This window comes from Camelus bactrianus, chromosome 8, assembly GCF_048773025.1.
Source record: "Camelus bactrianus isolate YW-2024 breed Bactrian camel chromosome 8, ASM4877302v1, whole genome shotgun sequence".
NCBI lineage: Eukaryota > Metazoa > Chordata > Mammalia > Artiodactyla > Camelidae > Camelus > Camelus bactrianus.
In genome coordinates, this window is record NC_133546.1 from 56,447,210 (window position 1) to 56,462,475 (window position 15,266).

The window sequence follows — 15,266 nt, forward strand, 5'->3', positions numbered from 1 at the left end:
AGCTGTCTGGAGTTGAGACACATCCTGCAAGTTCCAACTGCTGGAAACGTCTACTGACTCCTAGAAATTTCTGCTAACTGACTTCCCTACAGCCAAGGGAGATCAAGTTGGAGTATCTCAGTTTTCACCTAGATATTTAAGATTACCAACTGCCACTACAGCGTGGGTAAAGGCAAATTCTGAACACCCTGAATGATGCCTTATGTCAAAGTATCCTGAAAAAATACAATGCACTGATCGTGTTGAAGTCATTGGGATGACCCTGGCTATTTTCTGCCATGTCTACAGCCAGTCACCCAGCTTACTATGGTCACCACCTGGCTACTTTTGAAGAAACTGATTCACTGCGGAAGACCACGCTGGACATGTGCTCTGGTAACAACTCTTGCTCCATTAGCCCCACAATATAGATAATTACCTTTTACCACACACTTCACCTGGGTGAACAGCAAAGGAAGGGAGTCTTAATACCCAAGTGTGTATCCACTTTTTTAGTAACTATATTATAGATCGATTAATTGCCACTAGACATATAAAATGAAATGTTAAGAATATTTTAATCCTAAAATATTGAGTCATTTAATCTGAATAAAGCTGTTGGCAAATACAAAATATTGTTTTTCTTTGTTTCTTTTTAACAGAATGAAAACTTTTGTTTCCAACTGTCCTATAAAAGATCAGTAGCCAGTTAACTCTGGTTACTTTCTAACTCTTTGCTCATTCCATCCTCGGAAAGCGAAGTGATCTAAGGAATTTATAAATTTGTCAGAGAATAGCTTGGTATATGTGGCTCCACTCTGCCTTTCTTCCTCCTCTGGGCAAGCTGCTCAAAGAGAGCATGAGTTCTGCCCTGTTCCCCAGTATGGCCCTTCCACAGGGGGCTGCCTATGAGAGGAGCCTAAGGACCAGCCTAATTCTGAAACTAGAATCCTTGTCTTAAACCTGAGTTTGATTCATAATAGAGGAAACACTTTATATTCATCTTTATTCTTTGTGTAATTTCTTCCTATTTCAGTACCCAAACATGAAGGAAATTAATCTTGAGGCTCTTCCTCAGAAACTAATAATAAAAAAAAAAAAATAGACAAAACAAATAAAATCCTAATCTGCTTTATAATGATGTGTTTGAATTACTTATCATATAAGTAAAGAGAAAGGAAAACTAACAAGTAAATGTGAAGGGGAAGATGTATTTTATCCTACAGTGAGTGATAAGGTCCTTTTAAAGTGTGTTTTGACTTCAAGATAACCAAAATTCTTACAAATAGTATGACCATCTGACAATAATACAACACAATAAATAATGTAAACAAATCAAGCTTTCATCTGCTATGCCAAATATAATTCCTCTGGTTTCTTTTTTGTTTGTTAGTTCATTCAAGAAAATCCTTTTAAAACCTGGGTGGACCAAATGGGCTACCTGTCCTGACATTGTATAAGAACAGCCAGCAATGTTAAATAAATCAATCAATGCAATAGAGCTGTATATTAGAAACAACAAGCAGGGTTTGTCCTAAATGTTTGCTCCATGGCCAGGTTTACTTTGAGCTAGCATATGAAAGATTTTGTGATTAGGCCCCAAAGCACAAAAATACCAATTAATTATGATGATTAGATATGTCTTCATTAGTAGTCTATAAATAAATCATGTTCAGCATTATGCAGTCAGCTATCCTGGAAAAATATTCTTCTAGAGGGCTGTAGAAACAGCTTAATTAATTATAAATGCCCTACAACTTACCACATATTATATTTTGAAATGTTAAACATACATATATACTCATGCTATATATGTGTGGAGGTATTTGTCAAACTGTTTCAGTGTTTCTTTATGCTACTTAGCACTAAAATGCTTTCCAGAATCAAGATGGAAGTTTGCTGAAAAGTCTGTATTTATTGTTAAAAATAAAAATGTTAGTTAGAACACTTATATTTCCAATTCGCTTCATGTTTTCGGATGACAGTGCTTCTCTTTGATGTTTAACTTCTGTGCTTCCAGAAATGTTTTGTGAATGTGCTCCTCTCCTCTTTCCACCCAACTCCCTCCCTGCCTTTGGTATATTTTCTTCATTTACTCAAAATAATTTCTTCCTGAACATGTTGCTATTATTAAAAACATTTTAATTACATTTGCAATTAACCCAACTGTGCACGATATCCTTCATTCACTCTTCCAGATCCCCTGTTCCCCTTTCTCTACCCTGCTAGGCCCCCAGGAGACTGACCCCTATGAACTGCATCAAGTAATTCCCTTGCTCTCCTGTTTCCAGTTGAGTTCTGCTAATGGGGATCCCTAGCAGGAGATCAGAAGTAGGTAGGGAGTTTATTCCTTAGCTCCTTCTCTGCAGGTTTACTGTGTATCTCAGCCAAAGGTCGCAGCTCCTGACATGTGATTCCTACCAATAGATCTCTCTGTGGATTTTAATCCTTCCAGATCTAAGAATGGTAACAGATCTCTCTCAGTGCAACTTACCCTGGGGGACTGCATTCTCTCTCTTGGTTTCCCTATACCCTAGGCTAGCTTTTATAAATAATCTTTTAATTAAATTTATCTCAAATTGCCTAATTTGAGTAAGTGGTCTGTTTTTTTACAAGACCTTGGTTGATTCTTCTTATAGATTATTCAAACAATACAAAAATAAAAGTAAAATATGAACATACTCATTATAGCTTTGATTGTGAACACTGAAAATACAATTCAAATTGGATTAAGCATCCAGATTTTTTTCTAGTTTTCTGAATCAATATATCACATACAGAAACATATGTAAAAGAATGTACTCTCCAAAGCTAGTTAGGGTTTAAATAGGCCACAACAGAAGTTCAGGGTACCATCAAGCATCCTTTTGCATCTGTTACCCTGAAAAACAGTTTGTATCAGTCAGAATCCAATCAGAAGAAAAAATCAAATTAGTTAATTTAACAGAAATAGTTTTATATAAAGAATTGTTAATTAGGTATTGAAGAATTTTAAAAAGGCAAAAAGAAAAATTAACATTAACAGGAGAGTCAACAGGCTGCAGCTGCCATCCTAGGGCTTAGGGAGGGGGTGCAAATGTACAAACTTGGAGTAGGGGCCCTGCATGACATACACTGATGTCTCTTAGCTTGGAAGAGAAATCCATGAGACTAGGACCAAGACCTCTGAAGACAAATACTGAACAACATCAGAAGGTGCTGGAGTTTCTGCAGGTGCACATCAAGGCTGGTCCTGCAAGTGCTGAAAAACTGCAAACTCAACTTAGCATTTTACTGAAACAAACTGGTTCCTGCAAGGTGAGATGAGGTGAGATGATGCTGATAGGAGCAGGAAGCAAACAAGAGGCCAACTGCAAGCACACAAGATAGAGCAAGTCCCTCTTCCTCCTTCAATCTTACAACTCTGACTTGCTGGCCAGCTCTAACAGAGAGGCAACTGGCAAAACTTACATGTAGTCTGCAGATTTCCAGCCCCAGCAACACAGAGTCTAGAAGAGAGTTTAAGCTGAGAGACAGTGACTTAAAAACTGGCATAGAGTGATAGCCAGAAAATAAACTATATTCATTTAGTGAAAACACAGTTTCAGAGTTTTTACTGTACACCAGATGCTGTGTGAGGTTAGTCTGCCTTAATTGCAGGAAAGTTTTAGTCCTATTTCTAATAAGGCACTTAATATGACAAAGAAAGCAATTATAAGAAGTGCCATGATAAAGGTAATAATATGGAACTTTTGGAGTGGCATTTAAATTAGGTAAGAAAAAGAAAAAAAAGTTTCCAAATTGGAAAGGAAAAATTAAACTATAACTATTTGCAGGTGGCATTGTACATAGAAAAGCCTAAAGACTTCATCAAAAAACTGTTAGAACTAATAGAAGAATTCAGTACAGTTACAGAACACAAAATTAATACACAAAAATCTGTTGCATTTTGATACACTAATAACAAACTATCAGGCAGAGGAATTAAGAAAACAATCCCGTTTACAATTGCAATCAAAAAGAATGTAATATCTAAAAATAAATATAAACGTAAAGGTCTTTAATGAGGTAAAAGACCTTTATATTGAAAACTGCAAGACATTAATGAAAGAAATTGAAGAAGACACAAATAAATTGGAAAGATACTCTGTATTCATGACTTGGAAGAATTCATACTGTTATAAGGCAGCCTACTTAATGGAAGAAAATATTTGCAAGTTATATATTACATATATGTAATTATATATCTGATAATAAGCTAATACTCAAAACATAATTAACTCATGAAACTCAATAACAACAACAGCAAAAAACAATAAAAAAGGGGGTAGAAGATCTGAATAGATACTTTTTGAAAAAAGCATACAGATGAGCAACAGGTACATAAAAAGATGCTCAACATCATTAATCATCATGGAAATGCAAATCAAAAGCAGAATGAGATACCACCTCACACCTGTTAGAATGGCTATTACCAAAAATACAAGAAATCACATGTGTTGTTGAGGGTGTAGAGAAAAGGAACCGTTGAGCACAGTTGGTGAGAAGTAAATTGGTACAGCCACATTGGAAAACAATATGAAGTTTCCTTAAAAAATTAAAAATAGTAATTACCATATGATCCAACAACTCCACCTCTGTATATTTTTCCAAATAAATCAGAAACACAAATTTGAAAATATATATGCACCCCCATGTCTATTTCAGCATTACTTACAGTATTCAATGTATAGAAACAACCTGGTCCATTAATGAATGATTAGATAAAGAAATTGTGATACATGTATACAATGGAATATTACTCAGCCATAAAAAGAAGGAAATCTTGTTGTTTGGGAGGTAATGGATGGATCTTGAGGCATTGAGCTAAGTGAAAGACACAGAAACACAAATACCACATGACCATTCTTACATGTAGAAACTCAAAACAAACAAAAGACAAGCTCATAGATTCAGAAAACAGATTGATAGTTCCCAGAGGGGTTGGGTGAAATGGGTAAACTTTTTTTTCAAGTTTAAATACATGGGAAAAATATGAGGCATTTGGCTGATGGAATGCAGGTCCTTTGCCCTGCTCTAGGTGCCAGAAGAAAGAAAGAATAGTCTTTGACCCTTTTGTCTGACCTTGAACCTACATAATGGAGACTTTATTTCCAAAAAAGTTAAACATTCCTATGATAGTCCCAAAATATGCTTAAGTCTAGGACCCTTGGGTGATATCCATCCTGACCCTAGTTCTCCTGGATCCAGTCTTGATATTCAACAAAAATATATCTGAAATTATAAAATTAACCATCACTTATTCTTGTGGCAGTAGTGAATGAAAGGGTAGGAAATTAAAGGAGAAAAAAATTACAACTATATATATTTTTTAAATAACAAGATTTGCAGAGAAAAGATATATAAATTAGAGCCAATGGTCATATATATATAGTCACTTATATAGTTTTTGTATTTATATATTAATATCATTTATTTTTATATTTATATATTTTAATATTGTATCTAATATTTATTTGCACATATATTTTTAAATATTTTATTTACATATTTGTTATTTTATTTATATATATTTTATATATATAAATTTTTATTTTTCTCTGAACTACATATTCCTTTGCCATCGGCTGTTGTGGAGTTTTTTGGCCAGTAGAGTGATGAACCATTTACATCTAGGGGTTCTAAGCTCGTACTCATCCTACCTATATAGAGTCTCAATCTTTTACAAGTAGATATGGTTGTATGAAAATTCCTTAGGGACCATTTGGGTACCCACCTCCTTGATGCATCATCATCCTCTTATCTTTTAATTTCCAGGATCTAATTACCTGATCCAATGCAGTAACCTCTGTTTTGTCTGCTGACTCAGTGTCATGAGACTCTGAATTGTCTAGATGGCAGTGTTTACTTCCATGTAACCATTGCTGAATCCCCTGGTAGAGCATTTTCTTCCCATGGTTTTTACTAATGTCTAAACTAGTAGTTCCCGTAATCTCAAGGATGGGAATTTTTTTTTTAAGTAATGTGAATGGTTGGTTATGTTTAATTGTGAGAGATGCTAATTCCAATCCTATTCCTTAGTTTGGGGACCCATATATATTGATTATGAAAAAAATAGCACCATGATCTGGTGCCATAATTGTTTCTTCAATAAGGTATTTAATAAAACTCAAGTAACCTAAGGGCACTAACCCATTGTCTTATTTCTTCCAGGGGAAATTGAGTTCCTTCTTTGGAAGAAATTTTGAGCAATATTATCATGTTGAATAAGGTATTCAGTTGACTAAAACATTCATGACAATGCTGACTTGAGGCATGCTGGATGGAAAAATTAAATCTAAATCTGAATCCAGAATCAGTAGCTGATAACGCTCCATGACAAAAGAAATAAAAGAAAAAAAATCACCAACCAATGCTCAAATGTACTATGGTATAATATTATAGGTTCAGGTTTATGTCTTTCAGAAAAATGTCTTTATACATCAGTAAAGTGAATTCTGTGTTGTTGCACTTGAGAATAGCATCCATCTTGTTCAACATAGCCACTTAGTTCATTAAATAAGTTCTGGAGATGCTATGGAAGGGAAATGACTGACTTTGAGAGATCATGTTCTCTTGTCTACCTAATTATTATGAGTGGAAATGTCCTTTGAGCATGTAGTATGGATAAGTTCTATATTCCAAGCCCATTTCAAAAAATTCTTCCCTGCTTCTCCTTCCTCTCCAAAATCCTTATCATTAATTTTGCAATTCAGTTCCTTTGGATTCCTTATTATATAAGAAAACTAGCCTTCCCATAAATTCTGATAGATCCTAATTTAAGGCAATGTAAAGTAATTGTCAAAGTCTACATGATATACTAGGACCAGAGAAAATGGGACTTCCTGTGGCATTATTTTGTACAATGAGCTTCACAAGTAACCCTGTAGGTCATAAAGAAAACATCCTCCAATAGGTACAGTGGGTAAATATCTGCTTAAAGCCTGTGTAAGCATTTACCAAAGATTTGTGCATTTCCTTTTCACCAGGAAACCTTTATCCTGGTAAGCGGCTACAGGTATCTTTAGGGAGAAGTATGAGGACGTTTCTTAGCCTATTTTTCAGTGTCAGTGGACTATCAGTGGGAGTTGGTGTTTAGGGTGCCAATATACTCTTCCTACCAATTCTTTAATTTCCACGTGAGAAACAAGGAAAAGCTGTGCATTCAACTGATAGTCTAATAGTACTATCTCTAAGACCATATTTTGTTTTTTACCCAGCTCATTTCCTACAGCAACAAAAGGTAAGAGATTCTTTTATCTTGATCCTAGAAACTCCCTGGATTTCAGTCAGTTTTATGAGCCTAAAATTCAAGGATTTTAACTTGTCATTCTCTTTCTTTAAGCTGCCCATTGATGTTTGAAGCAGCTGCCCTTTTTCTAAGTCCATAAATTCCTCATGTACATCCTACTGTTCTGTGATAGAAGCAACTCAATTCCCAAAAGCCATGCCTGCACTGTGCTCTTGATGCCAGGTGACCACAGGCAATATTTGATTAGCCTTTTCACTGCTGAAGAATTTCTATCTTGGCATTTAAGCAAGATTTGGACTAGTTTCTAACACAGCTATGCCAGATAAACAATTGATGGTCCCCATATTCCCTTGCAGGTATCTATCAATGCACCCCGTTCCCTAGGAACAATTTCTTCTCAGGGATCTTGATGGTAAGCAGCAAAAACAGCTCTAGCTAATAAAAGGAGAAAATTAATTTGTTGAAAGAATGTTGGATAGCTCACAGAATTAGTTGGCAGGATGGAAGAACTGCTAGGAAAATGGGCAGAAAACAGCCAAAGCCTTGTAGGAAAAACCACAGCCAAGGTTATGTTGAAGAAATGCTCTTGTTTGGATGCCCCTTAGGTACTATAAGTGCCACAGTACAGATCTGCCGCTGGATACTACCACTGCTACACACCAGAAAGTGACAGATGTTAAATCCAAAGGACACAGATCCAAGTATAGATCACTGGTAAGCATGAAAAAGAAGGCAAAGCAAACAGAAGAGAAACAAAGTTCACCTCTGTTAGTGATACAGAGGAATGTAATGGAGGCATTCATTATTTAAGATTAAAGGGGAAAGCATGTTAAGAGATATTTGATTAATAGTCTATTTTCATTTAGTATCTTCCATTACACTCAATTATCAGTTGTATGACCTTGAGAAAGACATTTGTCTTTCCTGTAACTGGTTCATTATCTCTAAATGATAATAATAGTAATAGCCACCTCAGGAGGATGTCATGAGAAAAAAAATGAGTAATACACACCAAACAGGTACAGGAGTACCCAGCATATAGTATGCACCTTGTAGGTGTTAGTTAGCTAGTAGTAGTAGTGGAGAGGTAAGAGCCTCTTCAAGTTTGAAGAAAACAAATACAAATATGTAAATATAAAGAGAAGAGGACATTTAGGTGATTGTTACTATAATTAATCTAAAAACTGTCATTGGAACAAATTGGTCAATTAAATGTCTCCCACTTTTCATCTTATATTAAACAATTAAGTCATAATTATTGAGTATTTTTCTCAGAGCTGATACACTTGTCTTCAGATTGAAGTTTCTTTATGAAATAGTTAATGTGCTGGGAATAGAAAGACAATCTGGTTAAGCATATCTAATAGGGACAGAGCCAACAATATACTTGATGATAAAATATTAGTGGCACTGTCATTAAAGTGCAAAACAAGATGCCACTATTAATACTGCTTGACTTTCTAGCTAATGGAATTATACAAAATAATACACATATGAGATATTACAATGCTAGGAAAAAATTACTCTTGCAAAAACCATGATTGTCTATCTCAAAAACACAAAGGAATTAATGCAACAAATAAAATTTTAAAAATTAGGCCTGATAAAACAGTTTTAAAAAGTAATTGAATACATCACTAAGGGAAAATTGATGGCTTCCTTATTCATATACACAAGATATAACTACTAGATAATACAGTGAAAATATATAGTAGAAAATATCATGTAAAATAAAAAACAAATTCCATTCACAGTGGTAGCAAAACCTGTAAGATTCCTATGCATTAATCTGACAAGGATGTATAAAAACCTAAGTGGAGGGAAAGAAAACTGTCCTGAAGCATGAAATATATGAAGATTGTTTTTTTCTGGATGAGGAGTTTCAATCCTAATTTGTAATTTCTTAATTGCTAATTCTCCTCCAAATCAATTAGCAGGTTTTAAAGAATTCTAAGTCAAATTCACTTTTGTAAATTGTACTTGACCAATTGATTCTAAACTGAATTTCATTTGAAAATTTCTGGTTTTTGCTTTGTTTTATTTTTGTTTTTCCTTAAATAAATTTTCTTACAGATATTGCTAACACTTTGGTTAAAATAATACTTTGTTGGTTGGGACTCTTTCACTTATTGGGATATGTTAACATCTCTGGCCTTCACTTAGTAAATGCCAGTATGACACCATAAAATACCCCCACACCTTCCCAATACTCCTTAGTGATATGGAGCAACTTGATATTGAGAATTAGTGATCTGGAAAATATCAAATCATGCTATACACTACACAAGCAAAACATTGTAGTTTATACACAGAAATAGACAAATAGTTCAGTAAAACAGAATAGGAAGCATGAAATAGATTTATGTACATGTACAAATTTTGCTTATCATGAGGACAATCTTTAAAGTCACTGAGGAAAAGATGGACTATATATTGATTAGAGTCAAAAACAAGATCAAGTTAGAGATCTAACACACACACACACACACAATTTCCAGATAGATTAAAACATTAAATAAAAAGGAAAATAAATGAATTTCTGTGAGACTATAGGGGAGTATTTCTATAACATTGCTATGAACAACACTTTCCCTAGGAATAAAAAAATAGAAAACAATAAGAGTTTTGCCTACAAAAAGATTTAAAACTTCTATTAAATTACAGACATCATAAAACATTAAAAGATATGTGACAGGCAGAGAAAGAAGAAAAATCAACAAAAAATAATACTTATAAATAGTGTTTCTGTACAACGATAAGAAAAAAACAGGTTAATAGAAAAAGAAATAGTAGCAGACAATCCAATGAAAGCAGTTTAGAATCAGTTTGACAACTTTTTAGAACACACACTTGCAAACATGCACGCACACCTCTACTGGAACTTTGCTTCGGATAGGTTAAAAATAATTAATTTTGTGTGAAATGACATCTTTACAATATTGAACTTTCAATCCAATGTATCATTTAAATGAAAACTTTTTTGCATACATCAAAATCAATAACTTTACTTCAACTGAAGATCAATTCTGATGATTATAAATGTCCTTTCAGTACTGGACAAAAGTAAAAATAGAAAGAAAGGAAAAGACAAGGAAGAAAAGAAGGAAGGGAGGAAAGAAAGAAGGAAGGGAGGAAATGAAGAAAGGAAGAAGCTAATTAGTCATAATGTGGTGAAATACGTGAATTTCAAGGATTGAAAAAATACTGACTTATAAGAAATGGACAGACCCAGTAGGAATTCAAGGACACCATCAATTAACCAAATATAATTGACATCTATAGACTGTTTCAACCAGCAGTAGCAGAATACACATTTTTCTTAAGCTCGCATGGAATATTCACTGAGATATACCACATTCTGGGTCATTAAATACACTTTAACAAACTTAAAAGAACAGAACACTGCCCTCAGACCACAGCGGGATTAAACTAGAAATCAATAAGAGAAAGATAAATGGAAACTCTCAAAATACATGGAGATCAAACAACAGACTTCCAAAAAACAAGTAGGTCAAAGAAAAAATTCTCAAGAGAAATTTTTAAATATTTTGAACTAAATGAAAACACAACTTATCAAAATTTGTGAGATACAGTGAAAGCAGTGTTTATAGGAAAATACGTAACATTGAACAAATATATTTGAAAAGAGGAAAGATCTAAATCAATAATCTATATTTCCATGTTAGAAAACTAGAAAAAGAAGAGAAAATTAAATCCAAAGTAAGCAGAAGAAAATAATCAGAATTAGAGCAGAAATCAATAAAATTGAACACAGAAAATCAATAAAGAAAAGTAATGAAACTAAAATGTGATTCTCCGGAAAGATTAATAAAATGAATACACCTCTAGCAGGCTAAGAAAAAAAGAGAACAAAAAATTAAGATATCAGAAATGGAAGAGAAGACATCACTAGAGATCTTATGGACACTAACAAGATGATAGAGGAACAATGTGAATGACTCTACCTAAAAATTTGATAACCAAGATGAAATGGACAAATTCTTTAAAAGGCCCTATTTTTCACCCAAGAAGAAACAGACAATTTGAGTTGATCTAAATATATTACAGAAATTGAATTAATAATTAATAATCTCTAAAACAGAAAGCACCAAACCAGTGAATTCTACCAAACATTTAAGAAAGAATTTTTACCAGTACTACAAAATCTTTTTTCAGAGGCTAGAAGCGTAAGGAATACAATCTAACTAATTTAAAAGTCTGGAATGACCCTAATATCAAAACCAGACAAAGACAATACAAGAAAAGTAAACTAAGACTGTTATCTCTTATGGACATTGATGTAAAAAATCCTCAACAAAATATTATCAAATCGAATCCAACAATGTATAAAATGCATTACACACCATGGCCAAGTGAAATTTATCCCAGATTGCAAGATTGGTTCAACATTCAAAACTCAACTAATATATTCCATTACATCAATAAACTGAAAAAGAAAAATCACATGATTATATCAATAGATGCAGAAAGGCATTTGGCAAAATCCAACACCCATTCATGATAAAAACTCTCAGCAGACTAGGAACAGAGGATAATTTCTTCAACTTGATAGACTCAACAGAAAACCTACAGCTAAAGAAAAGTCACAGACAAACATAACCGAGTTTAGAAACTCCTAGGAGACTTGACAGTTTACCTCAGAGAACATTCTGAACTGATCCCCACATTTAGGGAAATCTCTGCTCATTTCACTGCAAAGCTTCCAAGTTAGATCTAAGCCTGGCCCTTTCTGTGATTACTTCCAACCCTCTAGTGAGCACCAGATCAGTTTCTGCACAGCCTGAGATTGCATGGCCGTGCTAGAACACTGAAGAACAGCTGTGGGCTTTATTTCCTTGTTATTTTTATTGTTCCTTTATACTGCATGAAGGTGAGAATGAGGTTTATTAAAGATCACTGTTATCTTACAAACAAGGACAATACTGGTACTAACAGTAAATCTGGGAGCACAACCGGGGTCTTTTGTTTTGCAGCCCAGTCCATTATATAGTTTTTGAACACTTTCCTTTTTGAAGCTCATGTATTATTGATATCTACCCAGTATTCACAGAAGAGGGAGGAGGAAAGGGTTATTAAGAGATTGTAGTTTGAACTTTTGAAGGTTTCCTATGATGAATGGGCTATTTCCTTTCTGGATTTAATTTCAAAATGTAAACAAAAATGACTACTATAATTCCAAAGTATTAATAGTACAGTAAACAATGTGGTTAATTTTATTTTTGACTTTTTAGCAGAACAATTTGAACAGATAGTAAGATTGTTGCTCTTTTCAAGTAAAGTTAATGAACAGTCAGGTACAACTTATGTACCAAAATAAAAACATAAAGAAAAATAATAAATATGTTTAAAAGGAAAAAACAGAATTTTTGTTGTTGTTATTTGGGTTTTGTCTTTAAAGAAATGGTATCAACATGCCATTTCTTTTCTGTCTTCCTGAACTAAAACTTCAGCTGAAACTAAGTTTTCTAGGATAGGCTTTAGCTTTGGAAACTTCAACTATCTGTACTCAGGGATTCAATCTATTCCCAGAGGAGAAATCTATGGGAGGTAAGGTTAATACCTAATTTCAGGTTGCTTGCTGCTTTTAACTCAATTCATTCTAGTCATAGCAAAGATTCAAACAGTGCTTTAAATTCTGTATAAATTCATGGATTTCATCCAATATGAATTAAGGGGTTTTGTCTTCTTTTTCAGAAGTAATAATAGGGAAGATGTAGACTTGACACTTTCTGCTTACAAAAAATAATGCTCTTATAAAATCTTCTAACTAATTCAATCATTTAGCGCAGTCAACGACAGTAAGCCTTTCATTTCTTCAAAATGCTGCTTCTGCCAACAGAATCTCATGTTCTCTCTTTTACAAACAGGAAGTCCTCTACATTCCAATTGTAATTCCATTTATCCTGCAGGGGTTACAAAATTCAGTGCAATTCCTGCATTTTGTCCTAGTCAGTTCCTGTATCTCCACTCCATGATGATCTTTTTATTTGTTAACAATTCTATATGTTTACCAATGATTATCCCATAAAAATTTGCGGTTTCCCTCCTTTTTCAGCTTCTAGTACAGTAGAAAATTTATAAAATTTGTGCACCAAACTTTTCACGGTGAAGATACTATACAGCTGCTCTACAAATGCATCTAATAGTTCTATCATTTGCAGTGCCCCAGAGGGAATCCTTACACCCAATGCCACGGGACATGAGCTCTGCAAGGTGTTCTTACTCAGTCTCATTTCTTTATTGAAGTATAGTTGATTTACAATGTTGTGTTAGTTTCAGGTATACAGAAAATCGATCCAGTTATATATATACAGAGAGAGAGAGAGAGAATATATAGAATATATATATTATTTTTCAGAAAATATATATAGATTCTTTTTCAGATTCTATTCCATTATAGGCTATTACAAGATATTGAATATAGTTCCCCATGCTATACATTAGGTCCTTGTTGTTTATCTATTGTATATATAGTAGTGTATATATGCTAATCCCAAACTCCTAATTTATCCCCCACCTACACTTTCCCTTTTGGTAGCCATCAGTTTGTTTTCTATGTCTTTGGGTCCATTTCTGTTTGTAAATAAGTTCATTTGTATCTTTTTTTTTAGATTCCACATATAAGTGATATCATATATTTGTCTTTCTCTGTCTGACTTACTTCACTTAATATGATAATCTCTAGGCCCATCCACCTATCCATGTTGCTGTAAATGGCATTATTTCTTTCTTTTTTATGGCTGAGTAATATCCCATTGTGTATGTATACCACATCTTCTTTATCCAGTCATCTGTTGATGAACATTTAGGTCACTTCCATGTCTTGGCTATTGGAAATAGTGCTGCTGTGAAAATTGGGGTGCATGTATCTTTTTGAATTAGAGTTTTCTTTGGATATATGCCCAGGAGTGGGTTTGCAGGATCATATAGTAACTTTATTTTTAATTTTTTAAGGAGCCTCCATAGTGTACTTCATAGTGGCTGTACCAATTTACGTTCCCACAAACAGTGTAGAAGGGCTCCTTTCTCTCTTCACGCTCTCCAGCATTTATTATTTGTAGACTTTTTAATGATGGACATTCTGACTGGTGTGAGGTGATACCTCATTGTAGTTTTGATTTTTATTTCTCTAATAATTAGCAATATTAAGCATCTTTTCACGTGCATGTTGGCCATCTGCATGTCTTCTTTGGAGAAATGTCTATCACTCAGTCTTCTTTTAACAAGTGGCAATTCCTGGATTGCCATAGCTTTGTTGGTAAAATTATTCTCAATTTGAATTCCTTCTTAAGTGCCTTAGGTAATCTCCAAGAGCCTCCCTGACCTTGGCAGTGCCTGCAGTTTTCATCAGATCCTTCAATGTATCCTCATCTCCTTGCTTTTTACTCACATTTGCCTGGATGTCATCTACTTCATTTTTTTTTTTTTGATAGATTGAATATTTCAATCAATCCCTTGTGCTTTGCACCAGATTCTTTAATTATAACTTTCCAGTCCAATTTGATGTTCTACTCATAAAATAAAATCTGCTTTCCTTTGCAGCTGCTGCAGAAATCCTCACCTTCCACCTGCTTCAGCTCTCTGATCTTGCAGCATGTAGCCTCATTATCCATAACAATGCCCACCAGTAGCTCATGGAACTTCCCCTTGGACCAGCTGGTAGCATGCTGCTCTGTCCAGTGCCAATTGTTCATGTTGGTCTGTTGTCCCACTCCTCCATGGTCCAGGGCAAGCCCCCCTGACCCCACTTGGACACAGGCACCGCAACCCCTTTCAGGTTCAACATATTCTGGAGAATGTTCCATGTGCACTTGAGAAGAATGCTTATTCTGTTGTTTTGATTGAAAAGTTATATATATGTCAAGTCCATCTCTTCTAATATGTAGTTTAAGTCCAATGTTTCCTGTTGATTTTGTGTCTGGATGCTCTATCAGTTATTGAAAGTGGGGTATCAAAGTCCTCTACTATTACTGTATTGCTGTCTATTTCTCTCTTC

The 15,266-nt window shown here is 34.3% G+C and overlaps 1 pseudogene; it reads right to left on the reverse strand.

The window, feature by feature from the left end:
- Nucleotides 1-13,042: 13,042 nt before the first annotated feature.
- On the reverse strand, nucleotides 13,043-15,056 carry LOC105063790 (activator of 90 kDa heat shock protein ATPase homolog 2 pseudogene; annotated as a pseudogene).
- Nucleotides 15,057-15,266: the final 210 nt, after the last annotated feature.